Source organism: Lactuca sativa, chromosome 4 (genome assembly GCF_002870075.4).
Source record: "Lactuca sativa cultivar Salinas chromosome 4, Lsat_Salinas_v11, whole genome shotgun sequence".
Taxonomy (NCBI): domain Eukaryota; kingdom Viridiplantae; phylum Streptophyta; class Magnoliopsida; order Asterales; family Asteraceae; genus Lactuca; species Lactuca sativa.
The window spans coordinates 56,388,745-56,407,765 of NC_056626.2; positions in this window are offsets into that span (position 1 = coordinate 56,388,745).

The following is a 19,021-nucleotide window of genomic DNA, read 5'->3' on the forward strand; positions in this document are numbered from 1 at the left end:
GTAAGAGGACTTTGATCTTATACATATATATATATATATATATATATATATATATATATATATATATATATATATTATTATTATTAACTTATAATATTATAAAGTATAAGGGTTGAATTTTAACTTTTAAAATTCTAAGGGTTGGAACTAAAGTTTTAATCAAGACTTTACTTGTTCCAAAACTTGAGGGCAAGTTTTGTAAACTTTCAAAACTTTTCATTTCTTGTAACTTATGAGCTAATTAGAGTATTAAAAATGAAGACTCTTCATTTTTATAACCCATGTGTTCTTTTAATGGTTTTTAAACAAAGTGACTTTTGGTTTTCCATAACTTGAGGACAAGTTATGGACTCCATTAAAACACATAATGATCATGAATTAATCTACCACATAGGTTACAAATAATTCCTATGATCATCTAAACATCATAAGATCAAGAACATGAATATGAACACTTACATGAATCAAAAATTACACTTAAAAACTTGTAATTTTGATAACTTGTTGTTGTAAATGGATTAGTATGAACATTACACCCACTAAAATAAGTTTTCAAGTATCAAAACAGTTTAGGGTAATGTTCCTAGTCCATTTCCAGCAACTAAAGTCGAAAAACTACATTATGAGCCTCCTACTCGCCGAGTGCATGAACCTACTCGGCGAATAGGTTGAAGATTCACATGAACTCGACGAGTCCCCCCATGGACTCGGCGAGTTCATCAGGCAGATTGCACAAAATCGACTTTTTCCAACTATTTAGCACAAATATCAAACAAACAAGCCTAGTCTCTGATACCACTGATGGGTTTTGAGCATTCTAACACATCCTAAGTGTACATGCAACCCTAATAACCTTGGATCTATTTTTTTTTCTAATAATCATGCAAAGTTGTTTTTCCAAGGTTATGAACCTATCTAGCATACATGGGGAACAATTTTTCTTTGTATAAAAGATAGAACTACATACCTTGTTGATGAAAGTGTTCCTTGAAACCTTGTGAGCCTAGCACCTCAAGTGTGATGCCTCAAATGCTTCACACAACACCAAATGCAAAGTATAAACTTGAGAGAATACTCTAACACACTCAAAATCGGCCAAGCCCTCTTGTTTCTCTAGTGTAGCCGATTTTGGGGAGAGACATGGTTCTTATATAGTGTGTTGCATTAGGTGAAACCCTAATGTAACATGACTCTTCATTTCTCAATCCATGGGTTAACTCCATGGAGCATCCTATTGGTGGAACCCAACTTGATAATCCATGGAGCATCTTAGCCCATTATATAAGATATGGAAGATTTACATAATCTACCCATATATTTAATTAGTTATCCTTTTGATCACTTAATTAATTCTAAATTAATTCTTGATCAAAAATAATTAAATAATATTATTAATATATTAGAACTTATAATATATTAATAAACCAAGTGTTATTTCTCTCATTTAGTTTATCCAATTTCATGGTGCCATGCAACCCAAATGGACCATGCCGGGTCGGGTTAAGTACATACCAGAAATAGTTATGGACTTAGACACCTTATCCAACAGTAGGTCCCTTCAGGGACGAATGGCATGAATGGAGAGGAAGTTCTTGTTCGATGTGGGGTTCAGAGGATGCTCAAGTCAAGGTGGAGATTGTTAAATGTGACTCAAGCATTTTGATCATGTTCATGAAGAATTTGGAGCACATGGACCTCAATGGAGCACTTGGGGTTCATGGATCATGTGACAAAGGAATGGATCTTCTAAGAGAGGAATGGATCATCAAACAAAGGAATTGATCAAGTGCCAAAGGAACGGATCGTGTTCAAGGGGGCTTGGAGCACCTGGAAGGAGTTTGGAGCACTTGGAAGCTATATGGAGCAACAAGGGGTCCTTGTTGAGTCACATGATGAATATATGGGTCAAGAAGGATGCTCTTGTGCCATCTTGTTCTCTTCTTGCGCCATCTTGTTTTCCTATTGATCCATGCATGGCCTTGTTGAGCCATGCATGTGCCTCTTGCTCATGGTGATACTGTTGCTCCAAGATTGATGTTGTGCACCATACTTTATGCTCTTGTGCCATTTAGATCCTTGTTGCGCCAATTAGGGTTGTTGTTGCGCCATGAAGAATCTATTGCGCCATCATGGACCATCTTGGTACATGATGCGCCATATTGATTCCTTTGTTGTGCCATGTTGATCCAAGTATGCCTAGAAGATGATAATGTTCAAGAATGTTCTAGAAAATGTTGCATGGCAGATTGTGATTCGTTGACACCCTTCATGGACCTATGGGCCAATGGGCTTGGCCCATTAGGGTTTTAAGTCTAATCCCTCAAGTATAAATAGGGATGCATGCTAGGTCATTTTGTATCTTGAATTCTAGAGTGATAGGCGAATCTCTATGTAATTGTACTTGTAACCTTAGTGTTGAGAGATCTGAAATAAAGAATACTCCCCTCCTGCCCGTTGACGTAGGTCACCTTGACCGAAACACGTAAATATTGTGTCTTGTGCGCTTTTGGTTTTGCTAGTTATTCGCTTTACTTCCTAACAATTTCTTATTAGAGCATCATACTTTCAAATAAATGAAACTAAATTGATATTTCTTGCATATAACCTACTATTTCAAGCATGCTTTTCGATTACACATTTACCAGGAAATATGGAACCAACACTTAATATAGCTGCAAGTTTCTATGCATGCGTGCCTTTTATATTAAGTATACAGATATAACACAATGATCCCTTATTATAACATGTACTTCCAAATGTATTGAGTAGAGTTCTTCAGCTATCATTAAATTATGCAAAAATAATGTAAGGAGCTGGAGGGGGTTTACCTAATGTGTTTACAGGGTCTGTATTTCTCCTAACATAGTAAAAAACACATAAAATCAGCCAGATAGATATCAAATGCTCAATTTCTAATGACATATGTTGTAGACGCTTTTAAAATAAAAAAGGCATAAAATGGTATGGTACAATACAAGGAGATTCCTAGAAATATCATCATTTAGGGAATCCAGTTATTAAAAGCATACAATGATACATTCCCTGCTACAAAAAAGAATTGACCCTTTTACTCTACATGTAAAGGCCTAGAGAATAACATGTTTTTTTATGTTTATAAAGCATATGCAGGAAGTGCAACTATTAACTTTATAGGAATACCAGTGTGTTGATTTTGGGACCTTGCCTAAAGTTTAGGGAATCCTAAACACAGATAAACTTGAATGTTTCACTTACTTCTACAACTCTGAAGTAGTAAATATTTGAGCAAAGTCAAATCCAAGTTCATCTACCACTGATGAAGTTACCTCTAACATCCAAGTTGTTGGATTATAGTTGTCTCTAATCTTGGGCTCGGAAGAAATGCTCTGTTTCAAAAAAAAAAAAAAAATTAATTCGATAATTATATAATATATGGGTTATTATTTTCAAACATCATATCATATTTAATAACAAAAGGGACATGATATAAATCTAAAATGTTCATCTTTTCTGAGGCTAACTAACCTCAAAGTATTTAACCGCTAAGAAAATTATTGTCAAAACATAACAAAAACAGTGAGATTCATCGCCAAAAGCAGTGTACTAAATGGAGCATTTGTAAAGGGACGTCTAAACAATGTAATGTAGGACATTAACATAATCATATCATTGCAAGATATAAAACATAAAGTACCACCTTTCCAAAAGCAATTCAAATGCAAACCCCATCAGCTCTATTTAGTATTTACAACCTTTTTTATAGGTTCCATGGGTCGCCACTATCCACAAACAAAACATCCTTAAAGTTTAAGAAAATATAAAAAATAAGTTTTCAATATTTAAGGGATGAAATATAACATTATATTTTATGTATTATGAACTTAGTTTAAGTAGCCTTTACTTTACCGTAGTTCCTATTTTGTGTAAAACATCAAAATATTCATTAGCAAAAGAAATATCAAACATGATGCCTTCCAAAACTTTAATATCTTGAATGCAAAGATGATAATGATGAGAAAATTACAAATAAATCATTATAATCTAATTAAATAATACAATAAACGAACCATTAGAGAGAGAGAGAGAGAGACGATCGTAAACGTGAAATCATTGTCTAGATGGTGCGCAAAAATCTCTTATTGATCCCCAAGAATAAAATCTCAAAATAATAAAGATTTGCTAGTAGGGGGAACCTATTTGGTTGATAAAATGATAAGGTTTCAATTTCCACAACGATGACCACCATGGAAACCTCCACCATTATGTCCGGTATATGAAACAATAATTGGAATTTTCTTCCAAGAAATTAAAATTTAATAAACAACTATTAACATTAGAAGTCACTATTAGACGATTGAAAAGGTTTTTAAAAAAAATTGAATCGAAATCCATACATCAACCCATACTTGTGGTACTGTGAATATGAAGTCACCTTATAAACAGTTGCATAACATTTGGTAAATGTTAGAGTTTTTAATGCATATTCGTCAAAACATACACACTAATAAATGAAATGATAGCAGCCAAGGTGCTTAATTTGTTTTACTAAAATTAATTTTGGCAATCTTAACAAAATAAAATTGGTTCATCTTACTTTTATCTTCAATCTGAAGAAAATAAAACCAGTTAATCAGTTTAATAGACATACCTTGCTCAATCCATCTTCTATACTCCGACCCATATGAAGCAATAACGGACATATAACTACCATGTTGTTGACTCCGAATTGCAGACTTGAAAACTCATTAGAATTTATTTTTTAGAAAAAAAAGATTTAATTTAGGGTTTCATGTGAAAGAAAAATCGGCATATACTGCTGAAAGAAAATTCGCCATACTTGTTGCCCGACGCCAAAGAGAATCATGATGATTTAGGCTGTGGGGAGTGGTCACCATCAGCCACCGGAAAAGTAGTGTTACCTCTGCACCACATCAGCTTCACCACCAACTCACTACATCTAGAAAATGGTCACCACTAGTCTGAAGCAGTCAACTTCTTCTCAAAGAAGTTCCACGAAAAATGGGTGGTTAGGCCAGTATTTCGCAGCAATCTGTTTCGGAAGCTTGCGGTGGCTGATGAGAATTTCCTAGAAGCCCCCATCTCAATTTCTAAAATCAAGCAGGTTGTGTGGGCATGTGGTAGTGAGATAGCTCCAGGGCCCGATGGGTTCACTCATAAATTCTTCAAAAAATATTGGGAGACAATAAAAAATGATATCTATGGCTATGTAAAGTACTTTGAACACTATGGAAAGTTCTCAAGGGGTTGTAACGCGTCTTTTATTACCTTGGCTACAAAGGTCAAGGACCCCCTCCGCCTTGTTGACTATCGGCCAATTAGTTTGATTGGTTCGCTATATAAATCATCGCTAAGATCCTAGCTCTTAGGGTCAAAAAGGTTATTGGAAGTGTAGTTGGAGATGTCCAATATGCTTTTGTGGAGGGTAGAAATATATTGGAAGGCCCACTCATTGTGAATGAGATTTGTTCGTGGGCAAAGCATAGGAAAAAGGAAATTTTATTATTCAAAGCCGACTTCAACAAAGCTTTTTGATTCTGTAAACTAGGGATACTTGGAGTCCATTATGCTCCAAATGAACTTTGGCCCAAAATGGCGCTCATGGATCAGGGGTTGTTTGGAATCAGCGAGAGCTTCGATTATTATCAATGGGAGTCCCACAAAAGAGTTCGTACTATCGAAGGGTGTTAGGCAAGGTGATCCATTATCCCCCTTCCTGTTCATAATTGCAACGGAGGGGTTGAATATAGCAATGAAGTTGACAGTCTCAAAAGGCGTTTTTGATGGTATTCACATTCCTAATTCCAATATCTGTGTGTCCCACCTGTTGTACGCAGATGATGCCCTGTTCTTGGGGGAATGGTCGAAAAAAAATATTGACAACTTGGCAAGGATCCTTCGCTGTTTCTATGTAGCTTCTGGCTTAAAGGTCAATTTCACTAAATCCAAAGTTTATGGTATTGGAGCGCCATTGCAAGAAGCGAACAATTGGGCGTGTCGACTAAGATGTGAACCTGCATCCGTCCCCTTCACCTTCTTGGGGGTCCCGATTGGGGCCAATATGAACCGTATTGCCACATGGCAGCCTGTCATGGAGAAACTAAAAAGTAAGTTATCAAGTTGGAAGGCAAAAACTCTCAGCTTTGGTGGTAGAGTCACCCTCGTAAAGGCAGTCCTTGGTAGCATCCCCATATACTTTTTGACCATTTTCAATGCCCCAATTGGAGTTATTAACTTGCTCGAGAAGATCCGAAGACAATTCATCTGGGGTGGTCCAAATTGTAACAGGAATATCAACTGGGTTGCGTGGGGGAAAATCATTGCTCCAAAAAAGGTGGGCGGTCTTGATCTGGGATCAATACGATCGTTAAACCTTGCACTTCTCACCAAATGGTTATGGCGATTGAACAATGAACCAAATGCACTTTGGGTTAAGATTATCAAGGGGCTTCATTTCTTAAATGGAGAGGAACAAGGCATCTGCCTAAGGAGTCACTGGAACGGTGTCTGGAGAAGTATTGTCAAATGCAAAGCCATCCTAGATAGAATAATCATTCCCTTTGATGAGGTAATGAAACCGGGTATACCGGGACAGGGGTGGGTATCTCCATTTGTCGTGAATGCAGAATTTTGTATGGCTCTCCTACGTGAAAGGATTGAAAGGGCAGATTTCCCTGTTTGCGACGGAAGATTCCCATGGCTAAAAATGATCCCACTGAAAGTCTTGGGATTCGTTTGGCGTGCTAAACAAAACAAGATAGCCACATCTGAAGCCCTCCGAAATAGGGGCATTGTATTGGAATCGTCCTTGTGTGGAGTGTGTCGTGAGTCTGAAGAGACAGGAGATCATCTCCTGGTCTCATGTCCTCTAGCAAAGGATATTTTTCAGTCGATCTACAATTGGTGTAATGTCCAGGTGTCAGGGCTCCAGTCGGTAAGCAACATGATCGACTTTGCCTCCAAATGGGGAAATTGCCCCAATAAAAGGAAAACGTTAATCACGATACTGTTCGGCACATTATGGTGTCTATGGAGGGCTAGGAACGATAAAATTTTCAACAAAGCTCAATGGCAACCGGCGAAAATCGTTTCTATTATACAGTCTCAAACATTTAATTGGGTTAAATATCGTGGTGAAAAGACAAAGTTAGAATGGAGTTTGTGGATTAAAAACCCACTAAATTGTAACTGAATGAATGTAACAATTTCGCCTCACTAGCTACTTGCTGGTGGGGTTGAGTACTTAATAAAATAGATTTTTTCGCCGGTTCAAAACAAAAACTAACAATATTCATTTTTTTATTTTTTTTATTTTTTGTAACATTTATATTAAATAAAAAACATAATTTATAACATAAATAAATTATTTATTTTTGTAACATTATATTAAATAAAAAACAAAATTTATAACATAATTAAATATATTTTTTTTGTAACATTATAGTAAATAAAAAATATAATTTATAACATAAATAAGTTTTTTGAAAACACAAAAAATAAAACCACATTTCATTAATTAAGACAAAGATTTAAAACATAAATTACTAAAACAAACATAAAACATGATAAATCAAACATTACACTACTTAACTAAAAAAAAAAACAAAAAAAAATAAAAAAACAAAAAAAACAAAAAACAAAAAACAAAAACTTAAAACATAAAAACCATAGACAAATACTACTCGTCGCCGTCATCGACCTCATCACCCTCACCCGTCTCGTCGTCACCTTCTGCATTTGCCTCGTCATCATCACCCTCATCCTCTTCGTCTTCATCGTCATTTCCCCCTTCTAGATGTCTCCCCCATATGTGCTTGGTCAAATCGTGACATAGATTCTAATGTGTTTCATGATTATGAATTTCCAAAACTCTAGAGAAGTATGCCGGGCTGCCAACTTGTATCACTGCAGGTGGATTAAGTATATCGTTCCCAGTATATGAACATATAGTCATGCTCTCTTCTCCTATTATCATGTTATGTAAAATAACACAAGCAGTCAACACCGTCATTAGTTTTTCCCTATCCTATGTTTGTGACAGATGCTTTATTATGTGTCACTTTTGTTTTAGGACTCCAAACGCTCGTTCCACGTCCTTCTGTGCAGATTCCTATGCTAACTTGAACAATTTTCTTTTTTCATCGACTTGAAATGAATATGACTTGACAAATGTAGCATACTCTAGATATATCCCATCACCTAGGTAATACACGTACTTATATTCATTTCCATTCACAACGTATGACATGTCTGGTGCTTTACCCCGCAAAATATTGTTAAATAACGGAGACGCTTGAAGCGTATTCAGGTCATTGTTGGACCTCGCTATACCAAAGAACGCATGCCAAAACCATAGGTCATGTGAAACAACCGCCTCCAATATAACAGTCGGGACCTCATGATCTCCTGGCGTGAATTGACCACGCCACGCATTGGGACAATTTGCCCACTCCCAATGTCTACAATCAATACTACCAAGCATCCCTGGAAAACCATGTTTAGCTTGATGCGCGACATACAACTGTTCGACATCACTTTTAGTCGGATGTCGCAAGTATATGTCACGGTAAAACTCTATAACATACTCACAGAAAAGATATGTACACTCTCAACCCGTCCTCTCAAACATTTTCAGATACTCATCTAATGCGTCTACGGTTATACCATATCCCAACTGCCTAAGAGCGGTCGTACATTTTTGTATTGTAGTAAAACCGTGTTTACCTCTAGCATCCATCGTAATTGGGAAAACTCATAATTATGTTTCAAATCTCTAGCTATACGTAAAAATAAAGTTCTACTAATACGCAAACGATCCTTGAATTTTGCTAGGTCGTATAAACTATCAGAGGCAAAATAATCACGTACCAAAAGTTCATGTGCCGCCTCTCGATCCCGGTTGATCCACTTTCTATGCTTCTTCTCACAATGTGAACTTTCGCCTCTCTCATTAATCAAGTCTTGTGCCGCAGACAATAGTGTGTGCAAAATCAAGTCGTCATCAGAACCACTATCCATTTTTTGTTGAATGTGTGTGTTTGATTTGAGAGAGTATTTGTGTTTGTTTTGAATTTTTTTTGTAAAAATGGATATATATATATATATATATATATATATATATATATATATATATATATATATATATATATATATATATATATATATATATATATATATATATATAGAAATTAAGAATGGCAGGTGTGATAATTAATTAATTAATTAATTATTTTATATATCATTCACATGCAAGCAAACGGTCAAAAAAAGGAATAACCAATCACTTCTTACGTCATGTTTCGTCTCCAGCTCCACGTCACAAGCAACCCACCGGAAGGTGGGGCGGTGTTCACACGTGAAGGGAGCTGACACGCGTCTCTTTGCCCTCCATTCCGGGTAGCCTTAGGGTTTCCAGTGGGCTTTTGAGTTGCACAAAAATTTGAGGAGTTGACATACATAGGATTCAAAGTGATGTCATATTCTACGAAATGATGTCATTTCGCATAAAAATTTAGTTTTTTTAAAGTTTTTTTGTGTTAAGGACCACTCGTAAAGCAATTTTACTAGTTGAAAATTCCATATTCAACATACCTGTTTTTGCACACATTGGTGTGGAGGGTTCAATAGACATATTTAGTCATCATGCCTGGCATCCCCACGTACATATATATAAATAAACTATTCGAAAGCAATTTACACATACCCAAAGCCTGAAAACATGCAACATACGTTTTTTTTTTTTTAAAATTAAAATAAGTTAGTTATGAAATTATAACAGCCAATTAAATGGTAAACCTTAAAAGTAATGCTGTAATGTCATGGTTGTATTCCATCCTTTTATAGATCATGTATTGCATGTAGCCATATATTACGTAACTGGGCCTTCATTGGAAAAGGCCCACAAATTTGATCTATATACCACATTCATCTCCAACATTTACTTGAATTGTGTGGTGCTTCACCCTTGTCAATGTATAAACAAAACCTATAAATCGAGCATCATCAACACTACAATTATAGAAAGCATTTGTAAGATTTAATTACGGAGAAAATGTCTATAAAAGTTTTTGTTATTTATTTATAAAACAGTTAAAAATTAGAAAAAGGATCATAGTAGCCATAATTTTCGTATGTTGTCATCTACTAAAATCTAGGTGACCTTTAATCTCTTTTTTAAAAATTTCGTAGGTCACCATCTTCAAAAATTTAGGTGGCTTGCGAAAAAATATATTTTTTATTATAAATTTTTGTAGGTCAACACTTGCAAAAATCTATGATCATCGTTGTTGTTGTTGTTTTTTTTTTTTTTTTTTTTTTTGAGATATTTGCAAGTCACCTTTCGGATTGAAAGAACTCACATGCTCTAATGATATTATAGAGTTTGTAGGTAAAAGTATAAAGTTTTTTATTCATAATTTTCCCCACATACAAACACAGAGTGCAATATGTCCATTGGAATCCCTTGTTATAAATAGCACAATACAAATAAATTCACCTCAAACGGAATTAGTATGCAAAATTTATGAATGATCAAAGTTTGTTTTCTTTTAATCATTTTTCACCAAATAGTATAATTTAGAGCTTAAAAAGTATGACTGTCGGACATCCAAATTTGTAGTGTAGTTGTAACATCCCATTTTCACAATAATTTTTTATTTTTTTATTTTTATTAAGGTAAAACTTTCCAACTTATTAATCCAGTATTTAAGAAACACTTTTTATTCTGAATTACATTTATTAAAAATCAGAATATCATAGAAAAGCAAAATCTTCAATGTTGCTGATGAGTATGTACAGTCCCGCCTTCCCACAATCACCGATGATACCTGAAACCATAAACTAGGTTAAACATAAAGCTTAGTGAGTTTCATTTTAAAATACCCCATACAATAAATATACAAGCATGCATAACTGCCGCTCTTTGGCCTTCGGCCTGACTGGACCGGCTCGCAGGCCTTCAGTCTATCCGAGCCGGGATACCAGGGTTTGTTGGTCTACCCCTCAACCCAACCGCTCCTCCCAAGCCTTCGTGCCTTCGGCTTACAGCCGACCCGCACAAGGTATCTTGACCTACAACACAAAGCAGGACCGCCTCAACCCACCACCACCATATGTTGACATATAAACAAACAAGGATCAAGCAGGCACATAAAACAGGCAAACAACAATCATACAACTCACTCCTGCCTATTAGTCATCTGACAAAAAATAGTCCTACTACTAGCTAACCTCCATGAAATGTGTAACCATAAGTAACCAAAGGTGAGATAGCCTCCCAAACAGATGATCCTACTCTAGAGCCACAACCAAACAAGGAACGGGCAAGAGAGCCTAGATCAAGAGTTCTCAGGCTATCCTACACTGTAAGTCCCAAATTCGCTTGAGTATCAATCGGATCCGTTTGATGGTGCGGAATCCCAATCAAATAGATGATGCCAAATCAAATGAAGAAGAAAGAGAAGAAGAATAATATGAATCTAAGATGTATTCAAGATTGGAATGATGAACAATACACAAGATTCACACACACTTGCACCTTCTCTCCTCTCTCTCTAGAACACCTTAGAATACACACACTTAAGCTCTTCTAGCCGTACACTCTCATATACTCCTCACCCTATATATATATATATATATATATATATATATATATATATATATATATATATATATATATATATATATATATATATATATATATATATATATATATATATATATTAGACATGGGTCGTGCACAGGTTCACGGCCGTAAACACAACCGTAAACACACATACAGCCGTAAACACCAAGATGTTTACGGTCCTAGACTGAAAAATATATTTTCCTAGAAAAGTAAAGTATAAACCAATATTTTAGACCCAACATACACAACCATAGACAATCCATAGGAAACTCCACCAGATGATAACCAGTAAGTATAGATAACATACAGATCCATTAATGCATTGTAACATAGCAACATCCTACATACCAGGATACCAATCTAGCAGATCACTATAACATAACAACATACTCAATACCAGAATATAGATCTAGCAGATCACTACAACATAGCGGCATACTCGACACCAGAATATAGATCTAACAGATCACTACAACATATCAACATACTCGATACCAGAATACAGTTCTAACAGATCACCACAACCTATTGGCATACTCGATACCAGAATACACATTTAACTGATCACTATAGCCTATCAGCATATTCGATACCAGAATACAGATCTAACCGATCACTACAACATATCATCATACTCGATACCATAATACAAATCTAACCTATCACTACAACCTATCAACATACTCGATACCAGAATACATATTTAACAGATCGCTATAGCCGATAAACATACTCGATACCAGAATACAGATCTAACCGATCACCACAACACTGTAACACCGAAAATTTCAAACAATTTTTCATTTATAAATAATTGTTTAATTCTTAGAAACACTTGCTTAAAATCTCATTCATAATCGAATTACAAAACATGACTCCATTTTCACTCGTATAGAAAACCAGGATCCTCAAAACATGACTCTTTCTCTGGTGTGTACAATCAAGCCGGTGCCGTCCCATGATCCTGAAAGAAACCTGAAACACATACATAAAACAAAACACTGTAAGCACGAAGCTTAGTGAGTTCCCCAAAATACCACACACAACACATATTAGCCACTCGAGGCTATAACTCTGTGGGTCCGTGGACCCTACTCTGTGAACCCTTTGGTTCTAACTCTGTGAACCTTCCGGTTCTAACTCTAGGAACCCTCCGGTTCCAACTCTGAAAACATGCACAACATAAATCACATAGAAATAATGCAGTACAACACATAACATACATATCATACAAATACTCTGTCACATAACTCTGGTTACCTACTCAAGGTAGAGTATAGTGAGAAGACTCACTTGGCAAGCAGAAAGCAGATATCCCCACACTTGAATCTCGAACTCGCCGCCGCCTAACACGTAAGGCATATACTCTCATGAATATAACTCTTGAGACTAGAATCAACCCTCTCATGGCACCCTCTTAAGGGTAAAAGACTATTTTACCCTTCTCTTGGCCCAAAGGCCACATCGCTGACCAAGCCCTAAAAGTCAACGGTCAACTCTTGGTCAAAGTCAAAGTCCTCAGTCAAAGTCAACCCTCCTGGTTGACCCTGCTCGCCGAGTCAACCCGTCGACTCGTCGAGTCCCCATGCTCGGAACTTCCCCAGTCCGCGACTCAACTCGCTGAGTCACCCCGAGACTCGCTGAGTCCCACAACTTTGAGTCCACTCGCACACAACTCACCGAGTCATCCCTTGACTCGCCGACTCTCGACTCAACCAGAAAATATTGGAACTCTTCGACAAGACTCGCCGAGTCCAACAACAGACTCGCCGATTCTAAGGCTATCTTCAACCTACTCGCCGAGTTGTTCATACAACTCGCCGAGTTCTAGGCCGTCTTCATCCAACTCGCCGAGTTGTTCTTCCAACTCGTCGAGTTCCAGCTTATCTTCAAGCAACTCGTCGATTCCACCCATGTGACTCGCCGAGTACCACCGGTCTGAATCCATACATAAGCATTCCAGGCCATGCAATTGATCCAAAACATAGATATGGTCTCCTACGACTCATCCATCACGTAAAGTGGTAAACTTTACGTGAATCCAAAGAGATCTATGCATTTTCACTCTAGGGTTTGGGTTTGGGACAAAATAGCTCCATCAAACACTCACTAACAGGGACGTTCATGCATTCCAACCCTTCTCCATTCCAAATCTGAGGTAGCAACCTCAGATCTAACCTCTAAACTCCAATACATCCAAAGATATGATCTCTAACACCCCCAAAATGATGCATCTAAGAAATAGCAGCTCAAAAACGAGATATTACCTCAAAGGAACGCCCCAACTGCAATGAAACTCGAATCCAAGCAAATCCCTTTGCTCCAAGCCTCTTGCCCTTCAAGATTTCCTCAACAATTGCTTCTCCAAGCTTCCAAATGCACTTGATCCACTCACACACACGAGGGTTAGGGTTTTTGGACTTGAGAATGAGTAAGGAGGCTGGGGGAATGGATGTTATGTTCTTTATATAGGGTTCAACCCCAAGAATTAGGGTTTTCTCCACTCAGCGCCTACCCGCCGATTCCATTACACTGACTCGCCGAGTCGGCCACTTAACACGCGACCAAGTCGCGACTCGACTCGCCGAGTCCGCACATGGACTCGCCGAGTCGCTCTTTCCCAATTTACTCTTTTAGCCCTTCAACTCTACTCTTGATATTTTGGGATGTTACAATTCTCCCACACTTAAATTAGGCTTCGTCCTCGAAGCCTACGGCAACTCAACTTCAAAATACTCCCACGACGCGCCACTTGGCCCTAACTGGACCAGGTTCCCCAAAGCATAACCATCGAACTCGAACTCACTTCCTCTTTCCTTGTGGTGTCCTGACCACCGTCTTAAACCAGGCACCGGCTGTACCCTCTGATAATCACACTCAACAATCGAGAATTACCCGAGATGCATCACTGCTCCAAATCTCAACAATCGCTCGACCCCCTACGAGCTAGAAATAATCACGAACCACCGGATCCCCGATCCAAATCCCACTCTATCCATTCCATGCTGACAGAAAGACCCACACTTCAATCTCAGAGCAACTCCCACGAGTCCTCTTCTTACAATCACACACACATGCTGCACCAACCTTTGCACCCTCGGGTTAGGAAAACTCGTCACACTGACGACATCTCTAACATCCCCAGGAGGAACCACCACTACGCACACAACCCTTGATCAGAATCAAGCTGGGAGTCCCAGACTCCATCCCTGTATCCATCCTGAGACTCTTGGCTCTACACCCGCGGAATCCCTTCCGCGTCCTCAGCAGACATCCCATCATGATGTAATTCCATACCACTGTCACGGACACAATGTTCAACCACCATACTCCAAATCATCCATTCTCATTACTACATCTACTTCCGTGAACTAACACTTCCCCCCCCCCCCCCCCCGGGATTACATACCTTTCTCTTCCCTTACCCAGGGAAATACACTTGCCAACCTTGCCACTACTCCATGAATCGTACATGCTCTGGATTTGCTCGCAAGGGCTCTCGGGTCCATGCGCTACCTTTCCCCAGCAAATGAGGGTCCGACACCTCCTCCCATACAACAGCTCAAAGGGTGGCATACCAATGCACTAATGATGGCTGTTGATATAGGATAACTCCACCAAGGATAAATACGTGCCGCAACTCCCTCCGAAATCTAATACACATGCCCGAAGCATGTCTTCGAGCGTCTGAATCATTCGCTCGCTCTGAAGTGTCCTCAGACATCATCATGATAAGCTCTAGCTCATTTCTCATACCCCTCTTCGAGACTGAGCACCAGGTCAGCTTTTGACTCCACAGTTGAGCCTCCAAAGGTCACCCATATCATGATCCAAATATCCCACTAACTTCCTCCCCGTGACCACTATCCCGGCCCAGGGACATGCAAGTCACGAAATTCACTTTTCCTCATGCGAGAAAATACAATCCAACCGAGGATCGTCTCAACTCTGATCTCTGGTTTCTGCTGCGCATCTCGCCGCATCTCCCGACAGAGACGGAGACCCCAGTCTCGCCCCCGGTTCAACACCCAGGCTTCAAAAAACTCAATACTAGGGCTACTCAAGCCCAACACTCTTCCACATCATACACTGATCGGAGAACATTCCATCATCACATTCTCTTGCCATCTAGTGAGTACTACGGCTCCCCACGGTATCACAGCACCCTCTGACTAGTGAGTACTACGGCTCCCCGCAGTATCACAACACCCTCTGACTAGTGAGTACTACGGCTCCCCGCAGTATCACAACACCCTCTGACTAGTGAGTACTACGGCTCCCCGCAGTATCACAACACCCTCTAACTAGTGAGTACTATGGCTCCCCGCAGTATCACAACACTCTCTGACCCCACTAGCTCATGCTCCGCAGACTATCATAGGCAGCTACCCAAACTCGACTCGAATATGCATCACAGACTCTGGAGGCAATCGACATATCAAAATGCCCACCCTTGCGAAGATCCACTCTCTTAAATAATCTCCCTAGATGCCCATACTCGAAGGGCTCCCACTAGATCCGTAGATACCTGATATACCACAAGTCGTCTCAACTCAAGATTCACGAGTAACTCCGAAATAAAGATATGATACCCGGATACCTCGGAATATCCCAACAGAACATCACAAGATCCTGCCACAACCACTGATCTCCTGCCCCTAAGCATCATATAGATATAATAATACATTTCCTCTGAACCCCATAATTAGATCTACATTTTTCCCAAAATGCAACTTCGGTGCATCCAATTTCTCAATTGGAATACGAGAAAACGCTAATGCTACGAAATACGCTGATAATTCTCCGAAACCCTTTTTCCCACCGCTCAAAATCCAAGCAAGGATACGCATACCGACCCGGGAGTTGGCTGCCCAATCATTCTCTATCTACTAGCAACAACACTGACCACTACCAGGTTCCTGACCATTAAACACCTGCCGTGGAGACATTCATCCTTCTCACACAAGTACTTCCCACATTAACTCACTCTGACCCCCTTCCCTCGATCACCGACATCTCTGGTCTCATGATTTCTTACCGCAGATCTTTATACTCCACTTATAACTGCTCTTGACGAATCTCTGCTTTCTTACATATGGTACCCGGTTCTCCCCCACTCAGGGTTCGAACGATCACCAATTAGCACATAACCAACCCACAACTATTTTCACCAGCAAAATCGCACCTGCCCCTGGAAAGTGCTACACAACGCCCGATAATCCCCTTTAAGGAAATCAATCGACCTCATATACTCTGAACCTCTTATGAACTCCTCAAGAACTTCTCGTCATGACTGCCCCTAGTCGTTCCAAATCTCGTACCAATCTAGTACCAAACAACTCAACTGCTCAATAACATCCTTGGCTCATAGACTGAACCACAAAATCATCGTACCCCTCACCTCAACTCATCAACCAACGCTCCAACACCGGGATCATCCCAAGAACAGAGACCCACTCCCATATTCAATACCCAACATAGATAGAAAACTCTCTGCACTGCTAAACTCGACTGAACTCCCCACTGATACCACTACAATACATCCTACTATACTCAAATAGGCGTAATGTGGTCCTCGACTATCTTAGTCCCAACTGACTATCTGATCATGATAAATCACTGCCTCGTGGCACACATGCTACCTGATACTCTGGGGGGAAATCATCATCAATGACGACCTGCAGGGTTTACCCCCAAACCCAAAACTTAAACATCATGCTTCTCATATTTTGCACACGAACATAATCAGTACCACCCAGATCATAGAAGGTGACATCTCCTTTATCGACTGATCGCTCAACTCAGATCAAAATTCTCCCTTCTCATTGACTCCTTACTAAAATACTCTGAGAGGCTCTCGATCTCCCTCTCAAGGGACGCCTCTTCGAACTCAAACATGACCGGATAGCCGGAGAACCACAAGCATCATTCCCTACGAACCATGGTACTCATTCCATGACATCTCTTCTCAATATGCTCCGGCGTACGGTACTCGAACCGTAACATCACTCCTTAGTCCGCTCCGATGTATGGTACCCGAACCATAACATCACTCATCAATCCACTCCGATGTATGGTACCCGAACCATAACATCACTCCTCAATCCGCTCCGATGTATGGTACCCGAACCATAACATCACTCCTCAATCCGCTCCGATGTATGGTACTCGAACCATACATCACTCCTCACTCCGCTCCGATGTATGGTACTCGAACCATAACATCACTCCTCAATCCGCTCCGATGTGTGGTACTCGAACCATAACATCACTCCTCAATCCGCTTCGATGTATGGTACTCGAACCATAACATCACTCCTCAATCCGCTCCTTAGAACCTTCCGAATACTCCCTGTATCAAGTATGGGTCCTCTGCTTTCAGTAGTACGGGCCCATACTACCTGCCACATCTACCCATACTTTCCACACGGACCATCCCAGATCTCCTAAGTAGCTGCTCGACCTGCTCTTTCACCAATCCCATTGCGCGTGCTCGCTCCCCAGCGAAATTCTCTACCCTACCAGCGCACTCATCTGGCTAAGGTTACTCCCTAGGCTCTTCCTTGGTCCTCCTACTTCTTTGCTATCAGCTGCTGAAGAGCTCCTAATGATGCCAGCCATATACCTCCTGAATATCGTCATATTCACTTGGTAACTGACTCCCATCATCGAGAGTTCCACAAAGCACAAAGCAAGCAGCATTTGAGCATCGAAGAATACATAGAACTCACTCTCGGTGATAACTCCACTTTCTCGGCTCATCCTCAAAAGTACCACCGAAATCTATAACTCTACCCCTCATGGGTTCTAACTGGATACTCTCACTCATCACATACTCAAAAGCATAACACATATAACAACAAGTCTTAGGCTAAGGCATCATAAATCAGGCCACTCTAGTCCTAAGATATGAAGTACCTAGCCTGTCTCTAGCATGCAATAATATCTCATGAAGTGCATCATAAATATCTCATCACACAAAAGTAAGGGTATTTTGGGAAATCACCGTTTGGGCTCTGGCTGATTGTACACACTGCTCTTTCTTGCTTTCTCTTTGAACTCTTATTCACTTTTAGAAATTCATTTCTTTTGAAAAATTTTCTTACTTCCTCAGCTTGAGTCCAGATTTACCCGAAGGCGCATCCGAATCCCTCAAACCAAGGCTCTGATACCAACTTGTAACATCGAAAATTTCAAACAATTTTTCATTTAAAAATAATCGTTTAATTCTTAGAAACACTTGCTTAAAATCTCATTCATAATCGAATTACAAAACATGACTCCATTTTCACTCGTATAGAAAACCAGGATCCTCAAAACATGACTCTTTCTCTGGTGTGTACAATCAAGCCGGTGCCGTCCCGTGATCCTGAAAGAAACCTGAAACACATACATAAA